This window comes from Rattus rattus, chromosome 11, assembly GCF_011064425.1.
Source record: "Rattus rattus isolate New Zealand chromosome 11, Rrattus_CSIRO_v1, whole genome shotgun sequence".
In the NCBI taxonomy this organism is placed as follows: domain Eukaryota; kingdom Metazoa; phylum Chordata; class Mammalia; order Rodentia; family Muridae; genus Rattus; species Rattus rattus.
In genome coordinates, this window is record NC_046164.1 from 15,146,337 (window position 1) to 15,151,674 (window position 5,338).

At 48.9% G+C, this 5,338-nt stretch overlaps 1 protein-coding gene across 2 annotated transcripts in view; it reads left to right on the top strand.

Annotated features, from left to right (window-relative positions):
• The first annotated feature begins 3,264 nt into the window (after positions 1 to 3,264).
• The window catches only part of Lrrc8b (leucine rich repeat containing 8 VRAC subunit B), a 64,847-nt gene continuing 62,773 nt past the window's right edge, over positions 3,265 to 5,338 (top strand). The window contains exon 1 of one of the 2 annotated variants that reach the window (XM_032916938.1): positions 3,265 to 3,415. The gene's annotated coding sequence lies outside the window, so the exon portion shown is untranslated. The remainder of the gene's footprint in view (positions 3,416 to 5,338) is intronic. The other variant, XM_032916936.1, reaches the window with a different exon arrangement.

Here is a 5,338-nt window from a genome sequence, read left to right on the forward strand (position 1 = left end):
GAGAGAGAGAGAGAGAGAGAGAGATATGAAGTGCCATCTGAACACCATATCTTCTCTACAAGCAGAGGGTCTATATACATAAGAAATTTCATTACTATAGTTATTTTGGTATTCTGTCTTCACCTCTATCAGATCTATATTTAATAAAAAAAAAGGATTTCTCATTATCGCAAAAAAAAATTGAAAAATTACTAGAATGAAAAAGAACTATTTTAAGATTTACTTTTAACTTGTGTGTGTGTGTTTGTGTGTGTGTGTGTGTGTGTGTGTGTATGTGTGTGTATGTGTGTGTGTGTGCACGAACATTGTTTGAGGAGGCCAGAGGCATCAGATTCCCTGAACCTACAGGTGTTGTCATGTGCTCCTAACCACCGAGCCATCCCTCCGACCTCTGGAGAAAGAACTATTAGTGCTGGACACTATTCTGTCTCTTATAGAACTATTAATGAACTATTAAAGAACTATTAATGCTGGACACTATTCTGTCTCTTATAGAACAAAAAGTTCTAAGAGCAGAGAAAACTCATCTCGTCACAGGCAAGCCCCATGGCATGGAGCTTAATATGTCACTCAAAGACCTTTCTGTTTCATTCCAGGAAACTAACACAAGAGAGAGACCTGCCAATCCCACAAGTTAGAAAATTCCTTCCTGTGCTCACTGAGTTTGCCTATTAGATGACAAACAATTAGATGTAGCAATTCCTTATTTTCTAACACTTGTGACTTTAAGTGAACATTATACAGAGGAACCGACCACACACACACATTTGGTCTTATTCCCTTTGTGACATGAATGGAAAGACCCTACCACCGGCAGAAGTGAGGTGTGGCAGAAAATTAGATCATTTTATTTTGGCTTTTCTAATCTACAGCTCGTAAGAAGAGCCATGAAGATGAACCGCTATCTCAAGACAATGTTCAGAGCAGATACGCGAGAGGAAGACGTGGAATGTGCTGTTTTTAAGGGCCCAGATGACGCTGATGTGCAGGGTGTTTCAGATCTCTCTGAGAACAGCAGTTGAAGTCATTCACCTTTCTCTTCCCATGATGCACATGGGGGATAAAGCGGAGAGGAAATCCTGAGTGACACTTCAGGAGTTTCCCCCGAATGGTATGAAGTCATCCGCCTGGCTCCTCCAACTGTCGTAATAAAAACTACTTTCGCAGGAGGTGACTTTGCTGATGAAAATTAGTAATGTGTTAACAGTAATGACATTTAACATCTATATCTGCGGCATGTGCTGGACTTCATACATTTTGAACGAACTTGATCACCGTTGCTTCCTGCTGATAGGTTGAACTACCAAAGAAGCTGATTTTATTATGTGTCCCCATCGGGCTGGAATTAAAACTGACCACCAAGTTTATAATCTCTGGCTGTAGAGGCAAGGACATGAAGGGTTAAGTAACTTCCCCAACTCCCACAAGCGACCATGTTGCTGTGACAGAAAACATTATGTATTCATGGTCTTGGAGAGAAAACATCACTTTTTAAAACATTTTTTATTGGGTGTTTTTAATTTACATTTCAAATGTTACCCCGTTCCCGGTTTCCCATCCACAACTCCCCATCCCATCCCCTCCCCCCTGAAACTTTTCTCAAACATTCAGTCAAGGTCATGAAATCAGAGATGTCCAGCTTATGTTCTGACCTAATGCCCTGATTCTCTTACAGCGCTTACTTTTTCTCCCTCAAAATGATACTTAAAAAACTTTGGTCCAGGTGGTAAGCAGTTTGAGGGCCACATTTAAGTCTAGAGTGACAGATGTGTTCACAGGGTCTTACACACAATTTCATGGCAATCTGCCCTGTGTTCAAATGAAGGAACTTAAAAAAAAAAAAAAAGATGTGCGTGTGTGTGCCGCGTGTGGAGGGGTACATGTGTGTGGGAGCGCATATATGTAGGTGCACATGTGTGTGGATGCCTTCGGAGGACAGAAGAGGGTGTCAGAACACTTAGAGCTGGAGTTGTAGGCACTTGTGAACCACAACAGAACTCTAGTCCTTTGTAAGAACACTCTCTGCTCTTAACTGTGGAGCTGTCAGGCCTCAAAATATTTTCAATGTTTCCTTCCAGACTCAAGGCAACTGCCACTCAGAATGAATTGGACAAAGACGGGCATAGCAGTGACTTCCAGGGTGTTTTGGGCTGGAGTTCTGACTGGTTTCTACTGGACACAGCGCAGTCTTACACACCTCAGTAGTGTGTGGAGGTATTGGGTGCCCAACTGATCAGGTGATCCAAATGCTGTCTTCATTTACTCCTCTGGGGGTGTTTTGTTACCTAGGGATGTGAACACCATAGCAACGAAGAGATACAAATCTTGCTGAATTGAATCCTTGTGCTAGAAATAAACCTGGGCAAAGGCTGAGTTTAAAGAGGAACAAGGAGTATGTGGGGGAGTTAAAGATTCTAGGAGGATGATAGAACTATTAAATCACCCAAAGTTCTGGATTTGTATTAAAAATCTGCTTAACTTGTAAGGCACACTGTTACTCTTCAGATACGAGGCCATTAACCGAAGAAAGCGGGCGGGTTAGGTGGCCATCCACAATGAAATACTACGACTGTTAGGAGGTGTAGTCCTTGTCACCTCACGCTGAAGATAAAGACACTGGAAAGAAAAACATGGCATTTTGGAGGCCCCAAAGTTGCTTAGTTTGGCACTACGGTAAACCTCCCTCCCCCCACCTCCCCGTGGGCCCTGCAACCTTTCCAGTCACGCGACTTCAAGAACGTTAAAGGGACTTCACTAAGGCAGGCCCTGCGCGGTGCACCCCACCCTTCCTGGTGGAGTAAGTTGTGTCAATAACAAGTTTCTCAGGGGTGCACACGTGAGAAGGCCGGGGTCCTCTGCTGGAGTAGCGCGCCCGCGGAACAGACTTAAGCCCCGGTTCCTGGGTTTCTGGAATGCAGCCCCAGCTCCGGGCGAGGAGTGTGGCTGCCATGCACCGCGGATGTCAGGCTGGGCGAGGGCATCCGGGCGGCCGCATGGCGCTGGCTCCGGGAGGTGGCAGCTGCGCTTTGTGTGCAGCAGGAGGGTGAGTCACGGGGCCCCGAGGTCCGTCCCAAGGCCGGGTGGACTCTCGGGCCGGGTGGCGGAGCGATCCGGGTAAGGGTGGCTCGGAGGCGGCGCTGCGCGTTCTCGGCTCCCGCCTGCGCAGCCGGCGCAGCCTGCGCAGCCCGCGCGCTCCGCTCCTCCTCCGCGCGCGAACTTAGTCAGCGGTTCGCGCCGCCGCGCGCCCATTGGCCGGCCGCGCGCGCCGCGTCACAATGGAGCGGCTCCTGGGCGGCGAGCCGGGCAGCGCCGGGGCTTCCCGCTGAGCCGCAGCCGCCTGCGGAGTGCGGGCGCTGGCCGCTCTGCTCACTCCGGCAGGCCGGGTAGCGCGGGCCCTGGGGGCTCCAGCGCAAAGGTAGGCGGGGACGGCGGGGACGGCGGGGACGGCGGGGTCGGCGGGAGAAGGGGGCGCGCAGCAGCAGGTGGGGGCGGCAGGGCAGGTGCGGTTACCTGGTGGCGCCTCACCTGGGTCTCCCGCTGCGGGCAGGTGGCACAGTCACCTGCTAAGCGGCGGCCGCACGGCTCCCACGTCCCCGGGGGAGGGAGGGCGCGGTCCCCTGCCCGCACCTCTCCTGGATGCTGGGGTCATCTGAGGCGAGAGGAGGGGGCGACCGCACCCGGGCGGTGCCTTCGCTGTTCCCGTGGTTGAGCGCGCACCTGTGTGTCCCCCCACCCCACACCCTCCCACACACACTGCAGGGAATCCCCCCCTCCACCCGGGTCTCCCCGCAGGTGAGGGCAGCTCGCTCAAGGGGGTCCACATCAGGTCGTCGCCGTTTGCCCCTTGCCCTGGCGCCTCCTGTTGACAGACATTTTATGCTCTTGGTTATTTATCGGCCTACAGCTGCGATTTTACTGTTTGATCTGGAAGGGGTCAACTGGTTTCCATTTAAAGGCTCGGTGGTTCCTCCTCCTAGACTGCAGGTGCTGACAGGTCAGAAGACAAGAGGCTCAGTAATCTGTGTCCTCGACTGACTTCCCAAAGTCCGTAGGTTGCCTGTAGTCACGTGACGTTTGTGGGAGACTTTGATATGTGGTTAGAAAAACTACCACCGGGACCCCTTTGCTCCCTCAACCCCAGGGAACAACTTAAATTTAAAAGTTAATACCGAGGTGTGGACTTCTTGAATATATCCTCCCTTGTCTGAAAACTTAACAGAAAAAAACAAACAAACCCTGCTATATAAAGATAAGAGTGAATGTTTAAAATATTGTAAATGTGAGACCAGTTTAGATAATTTGTTCAGTGTATATTAAGAAATTAGAGACTGAGAGTGTAGCTCTGAGGGGCTTAGAGGGGCTTAGCACAGGTAAGGCTGGGGGTTCATTATCCCCCAAAGTATTACTACTGTTGCGTATGACAATGATAATAGTAACAATAACTGTGTGATTTTCCAGGACAGCTGTGGGTTTTGCCTAAATGTAGGGCTGAGGTATGTATGGGAAAGTGTATGCTACAGTGTTGCCAGTACACTCAACATGCATCCCACTTCCTAAGAAAGCACAGTGTTCTGAGCTGTGGAAGCCAAAGTCACTTTGTTGCCCCGAGCCTTCCTAGTGATCAGGTCTGCTCTTGACAAGAATAAGAAACTACAGTTAATCCCCCAGGTAATGGGGCCTGTGCGATTTAAAACCTTAAGCCCTAACATGTCTGGTGCTGCTCTGAGCTAAAAAATGGGGCTTGGAGAAGCCGAGTTGTCAATGAGCACACCTTGAGTCATGCTGACTTTCTCATGCCTAGTTCCCCCGTTGGGGGAAATGTAGTCTGCTAGTTAGAAGTGGGTTGACTTCTTTGAAACTCCTGTGTTCTCTGATCAGGAGGTTGTCACAACATGCACCTCAAATACACGGGTCCACACTGTGAGTGACTGTGTTTAACATGTTGAGATCTGTCTTCAGGCCACTTGGCCTGTCCCCACCACGGTCCCCACTGATGTTATAATTTTCAGAATCCTCAGGATGAAAACATCAACCAGAATTAAGACATAGCTCTAAATAGTAATGTTTGAAAAGGACACCAGGTGACCAGAAATGTTTTCAGATGGCATTTCCCCTCAGGGACCTGTCATTTGTCTTTTTGGTTTCCCTTCTGAGTTTGAAAGGAGGAAAGGTTTTAAAACTTAAGAGTCATTCTTCAAACATTTTCACCTTGTAAATTTTTCATGTTCTCGTTCATTTTTAACTGCCTGTGCAAATATATAATAGATATATATATATATCTCCAGTGTCTGATCTTTTGTTTAGGGTCTCGCAAGTGGAGTTTCCATTTTCTTTTTAC